This window comes from Lactuca saligna, chromosome 3 (assembly GCF_052625555.1).
Source record: "Lactuca saligna cultivar CGN05327 chromosome 3, ASM5262555v1, whole genome shotgun sequence".
NCBI lineage: Eukaryota > Viridiplantae > Streptophyta > Magnoliopsida > Asterales > Asteraceae > Lactuca > Lactuca saligna.
The window spans coordinates 168,067,139-168,084,683 of record NC_136419.1 but is presented as its reverse complement, the minus strand read 5'-3'; the positions used below and the strand labels follow the sequence as shown (position 1 = coordinate 168,084,683).

General features: G+C 39.7%; 1 non-coding gene across 1 annotated transcript; it reads right to left on the bottom strand.

The window, feature by feature from the left end:
* Positions 1 to 7,313: 7,313 nt before the first annotated feature.
* LOC145037991 (small nucleolar RNA R71) lies at positions 7,314 to 7,420 on the bottom strand. Its single transcript, XR_013679096.1, has one exon. It is a non-coding gene; the product is annotated as a small nucleolar RNA R71 (small nucleolar RNA).
* Positions 7,421 to 17,545: the final 10,125 nt, after the last annotated feature.

Here is a 17,545-nt window from a genome sequence, read left to right as displayed (position 1 = left end):
AAACTTTTGCCCCTGTTGCAAGACTAGAGGTAGTTCGTATATTTTTGGCTTATGCAGCTCACAAAGATTTTGATGTATATCAAATCGATGTGAAGTGTGCATTTCTGAATGGGGAACTCGAAGAAACTGTGTATGTGGAATAACATCCAGGTTTTATAAATGAAGGACATCCAGATCATGTTTATATTTTAGATAAGGCAGTTTATGGTTTGAAACAAGCACCACGAGCCTGGTATGTAACTCTTACATCATTTTTGAAGCAATCTAAATTTAAACAAGGATCAGTTGACCCCGCATTATTTCGTAAGAAAGTTGGGAATCATCTAATGCTTGTTCAAATTTATGTTGATGATATTATTTTTGGATCAACTGACCCTGCTTTATCTAAAGAATTCAAAGATCTGATGAAAAGTATGTTCGAAACGAGCATGATGGGAAAAATTAACAATTTTCTTCGTTTAAACATTCGTCAAAACAGAGAAGGCATTTTTATAAATCAAGAAAAATACACGAAGAATCTGCTCGAAAAATTTGGATTGGTGAATAGCATGAAATTACGCATTCCAATGGCAACTGGCATTAAACTCAATCCTTCGTTAGATAAACCTACCGTTGATATTACTTTATACAGAAGCATGATTGGATCTTTACTCTATTTGACTGCAAGTAGACCTGATATCATGTTTTCTATTTGAAATTGTGCCAGGTATCAATCAAATCCTTGAGAACCTCATCTAACTGTTGTAAAGAATATCTTTCGTTATCTCAAAGGAACATCTTCGCATGGATTGTGGTATCCTTCGAATACTGGGTTTTTCATACAAGCATATTCGGATGCTGATTTAGGAGGATGTAATTTGGACAGGAAAAATACAAGTGGTGGATGTCAATTACTTGATGGTAAATTGTTAAGTTGGCAATCGAAAAAGCAGACGTGTGTTTCTATCTGAACAGCCGAAGCTGAATATGTTGTTGCTGCTGCTTGCACATCATAGATAATATCGATTCAAAGTCAATTACGTGATTATGAAATTAATATGAAAAAGATTCTTTTATACTATGATTCACAAAGTGCAATAAGAATTTGTCATAATCCTGTGCAGCATTCGAAGACCAAGCACATTGCTCTTCGTTATCATTTCATATAAGATCATGTAGAAGATGGGAATATTGAAGTCCATTTTGTGAAAACTACTGATCAATTGGCTGATATTTTCACAAAAGCATTGGATGAAAAATCATTTGTAGAAATTTTAGAAGGACTTGGAATGGTTGATGGTAATTCTATTTCTTGCGAAAAAGAAGATTAACAGTTCACAGACACGTCATCAATGGATAAGGTTACTGTTCATATGTCACTCTTCGGATGCTTCATATTCGTATGTTTGATAAACTTTTCTGCAAATACGTAACTTTTGTAAGATTTTTTTTTTCTAAAAACACAAAAACATCAAAAAAAATTCATTTTATTTTGTTCTTTATTTTAGAAAAATCAAAAACAACAAAAAGTTTTTTTTTTCTTTAAGTACTTTGTTGTAGATATTCTTGAAGAGATGAAGAGGCAAATATTCGCAGATTCTAGGGGAAGGTATAAATCTCTATTTTTTTTTTTTAATTTCAAATTTTGAAAAGTAGTTAAGATGTCCCTAGAAGCATGTTGCAGCATGTTGTCTAAAGCCTCGAATTGACTCAATGTTCGAAAGCTTTAATGAAATTATTCATACGAAGATTTCTTCCCAATAAGGCTTACATTCACATTAGTTTAATGAGCTACCTTACTCTTCTCACATTAGTTAAAATTCATCTTAAAATTCTTACACTTGCACACACAAAGACTTATATCCAAGAGGTTTCTGCTCAAAACCAATCGAAATCTAGGTATATCACAAATCTGTGTTAATGATCAATCATCATGAGACCGTGATGATAGTGAAACGCAAAATTCTTTCCAAGATAAGGAATTGATGGGGAACTATGTTCCAACTTTTAACGAAACTTTTGTTTCAGTACCAATCTTCAAAACTCCAAATCATATTCATTTCGTATGAGTGATCTTGATCAACTTTTAGTAACCCATGAAATTTGTTACCTAACAAGATCCGGCATAAATTTTTTTCGTGAATATAATTTTTGTGTGTGTTTACTTCGAATTCCAAACTTAATTTCAATACTTTTCAAAACACACTTGTCACTAACTACACTGGTCATACAAGTAATTTCTATTACAATTACTCACCTTATGTTAAGGCTGATATGTAACGAAATTGTTTTTATCCACCCATGGAACCTTACAAAAGATGCCCTTCGAAACTTATCTACAAGTTTTCGATTGTATTTCACAGGTACATACACAAGCTGTTGATTATCTCTCTTGATAATTAACGAAGTAACCTTTTCATGGGGTTTAACTGCCTTCATGTCAAATTTATTTTTGACATCACAAATATCCAATTTTTTTTAATTTGCTTCTGATCTTAATTCTTTGACACAATGCACACACGAAATCCTTGAGGTTCTGAGTAATACCAACTTAGGCTGATGATTTCGAATATCTGGCAAATGACTTTACTTTAAAACCTAAAAGTAAAATAGCCTAGCCTCCATCCGAAGGGTTCTGACGGTTACAATTCCATTGGGTCAATAAAAATAGGCTGTTTGATGAGATGTTTTATATTACCTCCGGTTTTCAAGGCGATGTGACAGTTATTTTTTGACGCATGGTTACTTTATCATCATCATGATGTGCTTTTCTCGGTGACACGTCAACGAACATTAAATGCTTATCCCGCTTTGATTTCAAATTGAAGATTACATATAAAAGGGGATTCAAGGGGTATTCATCAGTTTACGCTTACATTACCTCAAATACTCTCTGCAACTCAAAATTTATGTATTCTTCATCTTGTTCAAAACCCTAAAAATGGCGAATGTAGAGAATATTGCGGCTGAACCTTCACACACCACAAATGATGTTACTTCACTACCTATCATGAAAACCTAAGGAACAAACTATCAGGTGGAGTCTAATGTGTCGTTGTATCTGGAAGAACTTAAGATGCTGATCGTTGCTCTGTAACATTCTGTTCTATCAACAATAATGTTTAACTCTTTTGTTGTTCCCATTTCCTGGTTATCCCAAGACAGCTCAACTTCTACATATTTACAGGCCTTGGATGCAGTTACATTCAACCTAATCAACGACAAAAAAGTTAGGTTGACTCAAAAGCTATTTTGTAAAATCCTTGTTATCCCAAACTCTTCACCATATGTGTCATTCACATTTCCACAAATAGTCCACATGTTCAATGAAATGGGACATCAACCACAGTTAACCAAAATCAGTGATTTCAAGAAATCAGGACTTCCTTGTGTGTGGAATTTTCTATTTGGTATTTTTCTTCGTTGCTTGACTAGCAGAACAGTGGGTCTTGATAAAGGAAGAATGGAGGTATACACCATGGTAGCCGAGCTGTCTTATGATCTTCAAGTAGACTATTCAACTCAATTATGGAAGGAATTTCAAAAGAGCATCGAGAATACGAATGTTGTTCAGGGCATTTCGTGTGCCAGATATTGGAGCCTGGTCTTACAATATTTTTATGACAAAGAAGGGGTATTGGTACCAGCTGATGAGGAGAAAGCTGTCTTTCATACATAACATTGTCCAAAGGATCCAACAAATGATCTGGATGAGTTTCCGTTTGCTGCTCGTATTCCTGATGCGATGCTCAAGAGAATTGATCCTTCGAATTTTGTCTTGGTTTATTATTTAGCAACTATTGATACTTTTACGAAAACCAGAATTCTTCTACCACAGCCATCCGCGAAGATAAAGAAACCGGATGTTGGGTCTTCGGATACCAAAGCCAAGTCTTCAAAGAAAACAAAGCCGGTTCCTGTGATTGAACCTGAACTCGATCAGCTAAAGACTGTTGTTTCTGATACCCAGGTCATTGAAAACGAAATAATTCCTTCAAAGACTAGTGTATTCAAGTGGATTAAGATGAAGTCGAAGACAAAGAGATGATCGTTGGGTACGAAGATGGTTCTTAAACCACAGGTTTCTCACCAAGGAGTAATTTTTAGAGAAGTTCCAGCTCCTGTGTCTACTTCAACAAAGAAGTGAATGGCTGCTGACATGGCCAAACATATTTCTCAGAAGAAGAAGAGAAAATCGATCATTTCTTCTGATTCCACTACTGATGACACATAAGTTATTCCTGAAACTCCTGAAGCAATTTCTACCATTGATACTTCAGTTACTCAACCACCCGAAGTTTCGATTGCCAAGACAGTTTCTGTGGAGGCTCGAACTTCAGACATCACTGTAAACATATCTAATATGGATACAAATGTCATTATGGGTGAGAACAATTCGAAGGTTGCAGATCAAGGTATTTCTTTATCTCCACAGATTACTTCCATTGTTCCAATCACATCTACAACTGATTCACCCACCTTCCAACATGTCATCAATACCCCTTTCACTTCAATCTTTTCATCTCAATCTACTGATCCACCAAAACCAAATTCACCCATTGATGAAACCATGCAATTGGAGACTGAAACTGATAATGAAGGTTTTGGAGGAACCTTTGAAGATTTGAAGTTTGATGCAGAAGAAGAAGATTTTCCTGATCACATGTTAATGACCATGATGCAGTTTAAAAATTTAAATTCAAAGTTAAATTCTATTCTTCAATCTCAAGCTGGTATTGGCGGGGAGGGGGGGGGGGTCTTTTGTTTCAAGTTTAGAGGTTGATTCTCTTTTGAAGGTCTTCGAATCCAAGATCACAAACAAAGTTTCTGGCATGATAAGGGATTCTGAAGGACGACTTTTGGAGAAAGTTGATTCTATTGATCAAACGAATGATCTTCGTATGACTTCTCAATGTCAGGATTTCATGCATGAAGTGAAAGATTTGAAACACGTTACCAAGGAAAGACATGTGTTATTTTGTCAAGAAGTAAAGAAAGTTTGAGAAGATGTCAATTTACAAATACGCGAACTTCGTGAAGATATGCAGAAGGAAGTTCAAGCTGTCCAACAAGATTATGCTTCTGTGAATCAAAAAGATTGACATTATCTATGATGCAGTTACCAGATTTGTCAAACTCTTCGAAAGTCTGAGTCCTAAACTTACCCTTCCTTCTGATAAAGAAGATCAACATTTTGGTGATTTGCTTGGGTTGTTAAAGGAATTGAAGGCATTATCAGTCAAGCCTGTTCCTTCTTTGTTGATTACTCCAAAATTCTTGTCACAAATTTTTTTGCAGTTTGAAGTGATTTTACACAAACAATTGTCCCCTCTTACTCGCATATCCAGCCTTCTTCCATCTGTGTCACATGCCCCACCTGTTATCACAGGGGTGCAAGTGGGAGAAATGAAAATTGATTATACAAAGGCTGGGGAACATACGAAGGTGGAGGGAAAGAAAATTTATGGTGCAAAAACTATTGTTGTTTCAGCTGGTCCAATTTCTTCTACTGTGGTTACAACTGTTCCTTTAACCAAGCCAATACTAAAGGGAGTTGTAATTGGAGAAACACGTGGGAGTGCGTCAAAACCGAAGACTGTGGTGACTGAGACCACTTCAAAAGATAGAGGAAAAGGAATTTTGATTGAGAAGTCGAAAGAATAAAAGAAAGCCAAGGTAGAGGCTGAAGTAGAAAAAATGAGACATTTACAAAGTATCATGACTCTTCGTGCTCAAGATCCTTTAAATCTAGATAAAGGAGATCCTTCGAAGCAATACAACTATGAAACAATTAAGGCCAGAGTTATGTTTGATCAAATGTACTCTTTTGAGAAGATTCCAAAGAAAAGTTATGTGGTTACAAACTCTGACTCAAATTAGCTGGATTTTCCAATGAATGATATGCTGTTTATCGTGCCTTAATTTCAAGCTGAAGTAAAGTGCAAGGATGTAGATGAAAATTCGTTTTCATGCAGTGTTGGGTAAAGCTCCTGAACAAGTCTGGTCACTGGAGAAAATAAAGAAAGTTATCGGTATAAAAAGAGATGTGATTTTCGAAAATTTCATACAAAATCTCAGATACTCAGTGATCAGATCAGGTGGAAAAACTTGTGACTTCACTATAGCAGACTTTCCATTGATGAACTTGTATGATCCTATACAAGTTGCATTATTGCTAAGGGACAAGTCGTTTTCCTTTCTTCAAGATACTGAACCAGATGTATTCAAGCTTGGATGTCAACACAATAAGATCTTTATAGAAAATTATTTTGAGTGTCTTGCTCAGACAGATGTTGAGTTGGCAACAACAAAAGGAATAGAAATTACTGCACCAATGGCTCCTACGAAGAAACAATCAGAACTGAAGAAATTCGAGGATGGTGAAATCTAATTAAAACCATTGGGTATTATTTTTGCTGGGAAAGATAAGGCAGGATGGGCAAAACATTTTTTGTTTCAAACTTGTGAAGTGGAGCGATATTCAACTTCTCAATATACGAACTTGATAGTTCGTATGAATCAGTGTAAAAAGAATAACGAAGGAGACAAGAAGGAGATTAAGAAGGTCATATCATGGTATACTGAGATAAGAAGGGTTATGATGTTTTCAATCCAATTGTTGACCAACTGAAGACTTCGACTTTAATCATAAAAGGGGAGATTGTAAGTGTAAAAATGTTGTAATTAGTCGAAGGGCTTAGGTCTTCATACGAAGGGCTTCATGTCTTCGTATGTTATGTAATTTATTTTTCTAAGGCAATGTATTCGAAGCTTAATGTTTAGTCCTTAGAATATTTTTTGTACGCTTTCCTCTCCTATAAATAGGAGTGTTTTATAGAGTATTAGAGAGAGAGAGAGAGAGAGAGAGAGAGAGAGAGAGAGTCTTTTACAGAATATTCACTTGTACTCTGTAAAACTTGAGAAGCGTAATAGAGCTGAATCAGAAATTATATTTACATCGGTGTTCTTATTTTGCTTACAACTGTTTGATCATTTAAAACTTTGATTGATTTCATACTCGATTCTTTAACTCTACACTCGCAACTGCTACTTTTGAGCTTAAGGGTCACATCCTTGCTCAAGTTAAGGAGATCCCCTTCACTGGAAAAAACCACGAAGATGCTTACAGACACTTCGATGAGGTTAATGATGTAGCTGATTATTTCAATGTTCCAAACGTGCCTCGGGAAACTCAGCTACTTCGCATGCTTCCGGTTACATTGAAGGGTGCTGCAAAGGATTGGATCAAGTCATTGCCCCCCGGATCCATCACTACATGAGTCCAGATGAAAGAAGAGTTCATTGATCAATTCTGCCCACCATCCAAGATATCTAAGCTAAAGAAAGCCATATCCAACTTTGAACAACAAGCTGGAGAGTCACTATATGAAGCTTGGGAGAGGTACAGGAGCCTACTAAGGAATAGCCCATATCATGACCTTAATAGTCAGCAAGAAGTCTCCATATTTTATGATGGAGTAAATGTTACAACAAGGCAATTACTTGACTCGCAAGGTCCACTCACGAAGAAGGCACCTCCAGTGATAAAGCAACTAATTGAAGAATTCTCTAAGCATTCTAGGGAATACCATAATCCAAGAAATGATGTGACAAGGGGGGCCGCCTATGCAGCTTCAGAAGACTTGTCAACAGTCATGGATATGCTGAAAACCATGGATGGGAGGATGGATAAAATGGATCAAACGATACATGCTATTCGGGTGGGTTGTGAGAACTACAATGGGCCTCATCTTACTAGAGATTGTGACTTGGATGAAAATGGCAATAAGAAGGTGCAAGTGTGCTACTCAAGTGGTGACCAATATGATGAATATTGGCGAAAACCAAAGAAAGAGTGGCTCCCTTATGATGACTACAAGAAGGATAAGGAGGAGAAATACAAACAAAAAGGAAGAGGTTTTTACCAAAAGGAGGCGTCGATACAAGAAAGAAAACCAAGTTTGGAGGATATGCTTACCAAGTTTGTAGCTGCTTCAGAAAAGAGACATAATGATCATGATGCTGCAATCCAAGAAACAAGAACACTGATTAGAAACCATCAAGCATCCATCCACAACATTGAAACACAGTTGAGGCAACTAGCTCAACAAATGAATCAAAGATCACCAGGAGAACTTCCTAGTAAAACCGAAAACAACCCACGAGGTGCGCACATAAATATAGTCACAACAAGAAGTGAGAAGATAATTACTCATCTAGCCCCTATTAAGTCTGAAGTACCCAAGATGTTGCAAAAGGAGGATGCAGAAAAACAAGGCCAAAATTAAAATTTGCATGAGACAGACCCTACTCGCCGAGTCCAGAATATGGACTCAACGAGTCCATTGCCAAACCCAAAAAGTCAGATTCCTGAAAAGCCCTTTCAGCCTCCAATGCCATATCTAGCCCGAGCTAAGCAAGAAAATCAGGAAGAGAAATACCAGAAGTTTCTTGACCATATAAAAGCTCTTCAAATAAACATACCATTCATCGAAGCAGTTGCGCAAATGCCAAAATATGTCGAATTCCTCAAGGAGCTTCTAACCAACAGAAGGAAGATGGAGCAAGTAAAAGAAGTAGTTCTTAATGAGAACTGCTTAGCTGCCATGTTAAAAAACTACCAAAGAAGAAGGGTGACCCGGGAAGCTTGACTTTGCCTTGCCAATTTGGTAACTTGGCTACCATTCATGCTTTGGCTGATTCAGGAGCAAGTGTGCACCTCATGCCTTATTCATCTTTCAAGAAATTAGATCTCCCAGAACCAAAGCCAATTCGAATGGAAATTCACTTAGCAAATAAAACAGTCACATTTCCAAGAGGAATATGTGAGGACTTATTGGTAAAGGTGGACAAGTTCGTGTTTCCCGCAGACTTTATAATTCTAGACATGGAAGCGGATCCTCAAGTCCCAATCATCCTTGGAGGACCTTTCCTTAACACGGCAAGTGCTATAGTGCACATGAGAGACTCGAAGCTTACTCTACGGGTGGGGGATGATTCAGTCACTTTCGGGGTTGATCAAGCTATGAAGCATGCGAGGAATAGTGATGACACGACGTTTTCAATTGACATGTTTGATGAATTGATGGAGGAATGGGATAATGAAGAACCAAACAAGTCCACCATCACCTTTGATGAAGAATTTGATGCTAAAAAAGACCTACTGGAAATTGAGAGACTGCTGGAAGAAGTTGATTATGAAGAATTAGTGAAAATTTATGAGCAAGCTACTCGCCGAGTCCATTTGAAGAAACCAAAGAATTCGTAAATTCTGCAGAAGACTCGCTGAGTCCCTTACTTGTACTCGACAAGTACAAAATGCAGAGCACAAAAACAAAGTTCAAAACATTACCAGATCAGTTTGAGTATGCTTTCCTTGAAGATGGTCATCAAAAACCAGTTATAATAACTTATGACCTCTCCAAATCTGAAAAAGAAGAATTAGTTCAAGTCTTGAAGAATCGAAAGCGGGCCATAGCATGGAGCATTACCAATATTAAGGGAATAAGCCCCTCTTATTGTTCTCACAAGATTAACCTGGAGGAAGGAGCAAAGCCGGTTGTGCAACACCAAAGAAGATTGAACCCAAACATGCAAGAAGTGGTCAACAAGGAAGTAGTCAAGCTCTTAGATGCAGGGAACATTTATTCTATTTCCGACAGTCCGTGGGTGAGTCGTGTCCAAGTGGTGCCCAAGAAAGGAGGGATGACGGTCATAACTAATGAGAAGAACGAGCTTATTCCGATACGAACGGTAACCGGTTGGAGAGTGTGCATCGATTATCGAAAGTTAAATGATGCCACTCGTAAAGAACATTTTCCCTTACCTTTTATTGATCAAATGCTAGAAAGATTATCAGGCCATAGTTATTATTGTTTCTTAGATGGATTTTCAGGTTATTTCCAAATACCCATAGACCCAATGGACCAAGAAAAGACTAGTTTCACTTGCCCAAGTGGAACTTTTGCCTATCTTCGCATGCCCTTTGGGTTATGCAATGCACTTGCGACATTTCAAAGGTGCATGACGGCCATATTCCACAATATGGTGGAAAAATTCATGGAAGTCTTTATGGATGATTTTTCTGTTTTTGGATCTTCCTTCCATGATTGTCTCACTAACCTTGATTTAATGCTTTCAAGGTGTGAAAAAACCAACTTAGTCCTTAAATGGGAAAAATGTCACTTTATGGTCAACAAGGGTATAGTTTTAGGCCACAAAGTTTCCAAATCGGGAATTGGAGTGGATCGGGCAAAAATAGACACAATTCCCAAATTACCTCCACCAACTAATGTGAAGGGCATTAGAAGTTTTCTAGATCACGCGGGATTTTACCGGCGTTTCATAAAAGATTTTTCTAAAATAACTAGAGTGTTTAGAGGCTTTTGAATTTTTGAAAGAAAAATTAACTAATGCCCCGATCATTATTTTCCCGAATTGGGATTTACCATTTGAAATAATGTGTGATGCTAGTGACTTTGCATTAGGAGCTGTCATTGGTCAAAGGGTTGATAAACACTTTCACCCCATTTATTATGCAAGTAAAACTTTAAATCCGGCTCAAGAGAATTACACCACCACCGAAAAAGAATTACTAGTTGTGGTGTATGCCTTTGATAAATTCCGCCCTTATCTAGTTTTATCTAAAACAACTGTTTTTAGTGACCACTCTGCTATCAAGTATTTGTTTGCCAAGCAGGATGCCAAGCCAAGATTGATACGTTGGGTTATACTTCAAGTGTTTGACATCAATATACGCGATAAGAAAGGAATAGAGAATGTAGCAACCAACCACTTATCAAGGCTAGAAAACCCGCAATTGGAAGAAGATAAAGTTGGAGATGACTTTCTGGACGAGTACACGGGGGAAGAGCCATGGTTCGCGGACATAGCTAATTACTTAGCTAGCAAGTACATCCCAAAAGATCTTACCCGCCAACGAAAGAAGAAATTCTTTTTAGAAATAAAATATTACTTTTGGGATGAGCCATATCTCTTCCGAAGTTGCGCGGATGGAATCATATGAAGATGTGTATTCGGAAATGAAAGCCGAAAATTTTTGGAGCATTGTCATATCGGGCCCACCGGTGGACATCATGGAGCACACTACACTGCTAAGAAAATATTTGACATTGGGTTTTATTGGCCCACAATTTTTAAAGATGCTGCCCAATATGTCAAAGAATGTGATGCATGCCAAAGAGCGGGAAACATTTCATCCCGAAACAAAATGCCACAACACAGTAGTCAAGTGTGCGAAGTATTTGATGTATTGGGCAACATACTTTATCTCTCATGATGACAACGAACTTTGTTTATGCAAACTTATTTACTCATTTTTGCAATATATTTATATTTATGGAAACTTTATTTCTCATGAGAATATGAATGTTGCATCTCATTTGGGAAACATACTTTATCTCTATGGAAACTTTATTACTCGCTTTAGCAACAAACTTCTATTCATGAAAATTTATTTACTTATTTTAAAAATGAACATTGTTTATGGAAAATGTTATCAATATTCGGATTATTATGATTTCAAACTATATTGTGTTTTAAATACGTGAGTACTCACCAACTATTTTTATAGTTGACGCTCATTTTACATGTTTTTTCAGGAATCATCGAGTAAGTGGCACTTAGGGACACATCACTTTTAGGAGCATTCGCATCTGCTATATTTAAATTCACATTGTAATTTCTTTTAAATGTTGTTCAAACCCATTGAAAATTTATAATGAATTTTAATACTATGGTTGGTGGTGTCTATATCTTTTACTATGAAACCCTTTGTACTACCACACCCGATACTTCCGCTTTAGCGGGGTGTGATATATACGGCACATGATCGTTGTGAATTGAAGCATTAATGAGGTTTATGTGTGTAATGATTTTGTTCTAAGATATGAAAACGTTGTTTCTTAATCTGATAGAATTTATGGACACGGTAGCTCTGTTTTTCGAGAGTTATAAATACAATTACATATTGGTTGTTGTTGGTAATCTTTCTTCTGGCTTGTTATCATGGTATTTTGTTTCATTTTAATTAATTTGTCTGAGTTTTTATTTTGGTCGTTTATGCACTTAGTAAAATACTAGTTAGTATTTATCTATACAAAAAAGGTATTTATGGTATGGTTTTCTCATGATATATGTAACGACCCAAATTTCAAGTCCAAAACAAATTTCATTGTTAGTTAAGTTATTTATAAAACGTTTATAAGAAAACACCAGCTAATAGTAACTTTGCATAAAACCACAACTCATGTCTGAAAACCACTCGCAAAATAAAACAATGTCAGATTACAATCCTAAGAAACTCTAATGCGAAAAACCAACATGTGTGTGTATGATGTGCCGCTACCATGCCATCTCCTTCCCCTTTGCTAAAGAGGTACTTGAAACCAAAACTGTAAACTGTAAGCACGAAGCATAGTGAGTTCCCCCATCGTACCATATATCATACAATCACGTAACATACATACTGTCAGGAAATTCTGGGATGTCCGACCTACCCGATACGGCCATTCTGGGGTGCCGACTTACCCGTGTCAAGCCATTCTAGGGTGCTGACCTACCCATGTCAAGCCATTCTAGGGTGCCAACCTACCCATCGGTCCTAACAACCGACCCTCGAGGACTATCCCCTCCTACTACCGCTATATCACATAACATGTCATGCCAGCATATAAACATATGATCACATACTGTCAGACATATCTGGGGTGCCTGACCTACCATGCGGTCCTAACAACCAAACTCTACTACTATCACATATAACATATCATGCTAGCATATAACATATCAGGTAGTAGAAAACCTAGATGATATAACAAAGATGATCATCTGACATACAACTCCTACTGGTGGGTCGGCATTGTAGCCGTAGACCCACCGCTACTGGAAAGTAACTCACCTCGAACAAGTAGCTGCTGTCAAACCGAGTGGGAAGTCTCTTCCTACTACCGCTCCGGAAATCCTCCAGCTACAATTCCCACAAAACACTCAGTCAGAACTAATATCTACTCTTAGGGTAAAATGATTATTTTACCCCCAAACAGGTCCAAGTCAAAGTCAACTTCAAGTTGACCCGACTCGCCGAGTTGGTCCTTCAACTCGCTGAGTCCCTCATCCTTTACTCGTTCTTATGCATGTCCCAACTTGTCGATTTTGGCTTCACCTCGATGAGTTCCTCTATTATATGAACATTGCATGAAGCTCATCCAACTCGCCCAGTTGTACAAATAACTCGTCGAGTTCACCTCAATCTTAAGGAGATTGTCTTGGACTCGCCAAGTCTGTTCTAGCACTCGTCGAGTCCCATGAACTCCAGGTCTAAAACCATGTCCAATGCATTGGGTCAATCTTTCTGACCTACTACATTCCTTCTAACACCCAACTAAGCTCTTTAGACTCTTATCAGATATGGGACTTTATGCCTTGGACTCGCCGAGTTCAAAAACGAACTAGCCGAGTCCAGTCTTGACCAATTCCATACAGTCGATCTAAATGAGATCTGACACACCAAAACCATAGACCTGGCCTCTTAATGTCCACTTTATACGTAAAGTTCCAAACTTGATGCACATGCATGGGGTATTTAGCTCAAAAATCCACATAAAGTGTCCTACAATGTGCATGGGGCTCTCATGGCCCTAAAGTTGGCATCTTTATGCCATGAGACCCCTCTTAAGGTCCAGATCTGAAGTCAAAACCCACTCAACACTTCATTATGAAACATGACTTAGCAATCCAAAGAGATCCCAAGTTAAATATGAATAAACATAGATGAGTCAGGACAAGAGCATTAGACCTTGAAGCTGCTGAAAATGAAGTAAAATCCCTGGATCTACTGGCCCCAACTCAAATTCCAAGCTCCTTCCTTCTTTCTAAGCTTTACAACCACACAAGAACACAGAAAATGGCCTCAACACAGCACAATTGGCTAGGGTTTCAATGAGAAGTGTTTTGGGAGCATAGGGGACAATATGGCTGTCATATCATTGCTTAAATAAGGTGCAAACTCTTGGATTAGGGTTTTATCCAAACAGTACCTACTCGTCGAGTCTGAGACCCGACTCGCCAAGTTCATCATTTAAGTCCCACGTTCCGTCCCACTTCTACTCGGCGAGTTGGTCCTTCAACTCGCCGACTCCAAGGCCAAAATGCGAAAAAAAAATATATAAATAGCTGATGAAGGAATACATACCAAGCACCAGGTGCTATAAATCTCCCCCACTTATTTTAGACTTTGTCCTCGAAGTCTGCTGCTCGTTCCCGAAACAGCTCGGGGTAATGCTCCATCATCTCATCCACCAACTCCCAAGTCCATTTCGAGCCCTTCGGGTGCTGCCATTGCACCTTCACGAGCTCCACCCTCTTGTTCCTTAAATCCTTTGAATTCCGGTCGAGGATTGCCACAGGCCGCTCGATGTAATTCAGGCTGCCATTAACCTGAATGTCCTCCAAGGGCACCACGGCCGAGTTGTCCACCAGGCACTTTCGCAGCTGAGAAACATGAAAAGTGTTGTGTATCTGATTGACTTCAACTGGAAAATCCAGCATATACGCCACCTTGCCCACCTGGGCTATAACCCTGAGTGGTCTAATGTACCTGGTGCCCAACTTGCCCCGCTTCCTGAATTGGATAACGCCTTTCCTTGGCGAAACCTTTAGGAGAACCATATCCCCGACCTGGAACTCCAGGTCTGATCGGTGCTTATCGGCATATCTTTTCTGCCGTCTCTAAGCAGTCTGAAGCCTGCTTCATACCTGCTAAATCTTCTCTGTCATCTTGAGCACTAACTCAGTGCTACCCAATACCCTCTGGCCAACCTTGCCCCAACATATCGGGGTTCTGCACTACCTCCAATATAGCATCTCAAAGGGAGGACGATCAATGCTCGCATGATAATTATTGTTGTAGGAGAACTCTGCCAATGGAAGGTAGGTACCCAACTACCTACAAAGTCTAATATGCATGCTCGTAGCATATCCTCTAGGGTCTGGATGGTCTGCTTGCTCTAACTATCCTTCTTCGGGTGCACGGCAGTGCTAAAATGCATACGAGTAGCCAACTCGTCATGAAACTTCTTCCAAAACCTAGAAGTGAATTGCACATCCCTCTCTAAAATCACAGAAACTGGCACACCGTGCCGCGCCACCACCTCCCGGATATAGATGTCGGTCAACTTCTCGGCCTAGATGCTCTCCTGAATCAGGATAAAATAGGCGCTCTTGGTCAATCGGTAAACAATGACCCAGATCGAATCCACTCCCCGCGCGGTCCTAGGAAGCTTTGTGATAAAATCCATCGTGATGTCCTCACATTTCCATAGCGGAATATCCAACGGCTACATCTTTCCATGAGGTCTCTGATGCTCAGCCTTGACCTTCCTGCAAGTTAAACACTACTCCACGAACCATGCCACATCCCGCTTCATGCAGGGCCACCAATAATCTAGACGAAGATCCCTATACATCTTCGTCGCCCCAAGATGAATGGAGAACCAAGATTTGTGTGCTTCCTACATCAGAACCTGGCACACATCCCCGTGGTATGACACCCACACCCTACGTTGTAGTGTTAGTAATCCTCGGCTGTCATAGTCGAAGGAGGAGACCTACCCTATGATCCGCTTGCCCTTCTAATGCTCCTCCTTCATGGCCTCCTGTTGGGCCTCCCGAATCCGCTCCAACAGCGGAGTCACCACTGTTGTCCTCAGGCAGATATCCCTGATCGGCGTTGCCTTGCGGCTAAGCGTGTCGGCCACCACATTGGCCTTCCCCGGGTGATAAAGGATCTCGCAATCGTAATCTTTTACCACATCCATCCACCGATGTTTCCTCATGTTTAGATTTGGCTGATCCATGAGGTACCTCAAACTCTTATGGTCAGTGTAGATGGTACAACGAACCCCATAGAGGTAATGTCGCCAGATTATGAGGGCGAATACAACAGTCCCCAACTCCAAATCATGTGTCGGGTAGTTCACCTCGTGAGGCTTCAACTGCCTCGATGCGTAGGCGATGACATGCTCTCTCTGCATCAATACTGCGCCTAAACCTAAGATGGACACATCGTAATATACAAAAAAAATCCTCCATGCCCTCTGGTAGGGCTAAGATTGGCGCCTTACATAATCTCTGTCTCAGTGTCTCGAACGCAGCCTGCTGCTCAGGCCCCAAACGAAATACCACGGCCTTCCTTGTTAGCCTGGTCAGGGGTACTGCTATCTTGGAGAAATCCTTGATGAATCTCTGATACTAGCCAACCAAACCTAGGAAACTCTGAATCTCAGATGGAGACTTCGGAACCTCCCATCTCATCATGGCCTCCACTTTGGCCGGGTCCACTGAAATCCCGTTCTGGTTGACGAGAAGCCCAAGGAACTGCACCTTGTGCAACCAAAACTCACACTTGGAGAACTTAGCATACAAGTTCTCTCTCCTCAAGGTCTCTAGAACCTCTCGCTCCTCGTGCTTCTCCTGCATCTTGGAGTAAACCAAGATGTCATCAATAAACACTATCACAGACCGGTCTAACATCGGTCTACACACGCGGTTCATGAGGTCCATGAACGCAGCAGGAACATTGGTGAGCCCGAAGGGCATCACCACAAACTCGTAGTGGCCATAGCGCGTCGGGAATGCAGTCTTCTGTACATCATCCTCTCTGACCCTCATTTGGTGGTACCCTGAACGCAGATCAATCTTGGAGAACCAATATGCTCCCTGCAGCTGGTCAAAGAGGTTGTCAATCCTCGGGAGTGGGTAACGGTTCTTCACCGTTACCTTGTTCAGCTCTCGATAATCTATACACATCCGATGTGACCCGTCCTTCTTCCTTACAAACAGAATCGAGACTCCTCAGGGAGAACTACTCGGCCTAATGAATCCTTTGTCTAACAGCTCCTGCAGCTGCGTAGACAACTCATGCATCTCGGGAGGAGCCAACCAATACAGTGCCTCGGCTATCAGAGCTGCCCCAGGGACTAGGTCAATCCTGAACTCTACCTGCCTCTCCGGAGGTATCCCAAGCAACTCCTCAGGGAATACATCCGTAAATTCTCGTACCATAGGCACATCGCCCACTTTCACCTTACCCGCCTCTCGGGTGTCCATGACATAAGCGACATATCTTGCGCAAACTGGTTGAAGGTAACACCTAGCTCTCGTTGTTGAACATACCGTTGGTCCTTAGATTCACATTGGTAATGGTACGAAGCCTCTGGCCATGTAAAGCATGCTTCGTAAGTGAATGACTTATATTTAAATGGCATTGGTAGAAGATTAATTAGGGCGTGAAAACCTGAAATCTACTGAAATGCTAAACAGGGCGTGAAAATCTGAAATCTACTAAAATGTTAAACATGGTGTGAAAACGTGAAATCTACTGAAATGCTAAACAGGGCGTGAAAACCTGAAATATATCATATTGATAATAAGAAATTATATGTCTTATGTGCCATTTGGTCCGAAACTTTATTGATGCATATCAAGTATTGAAATCGTTATGTCTCATTGATCGTAAATCTTTGAAACAAATGTTGAGTTAATATTG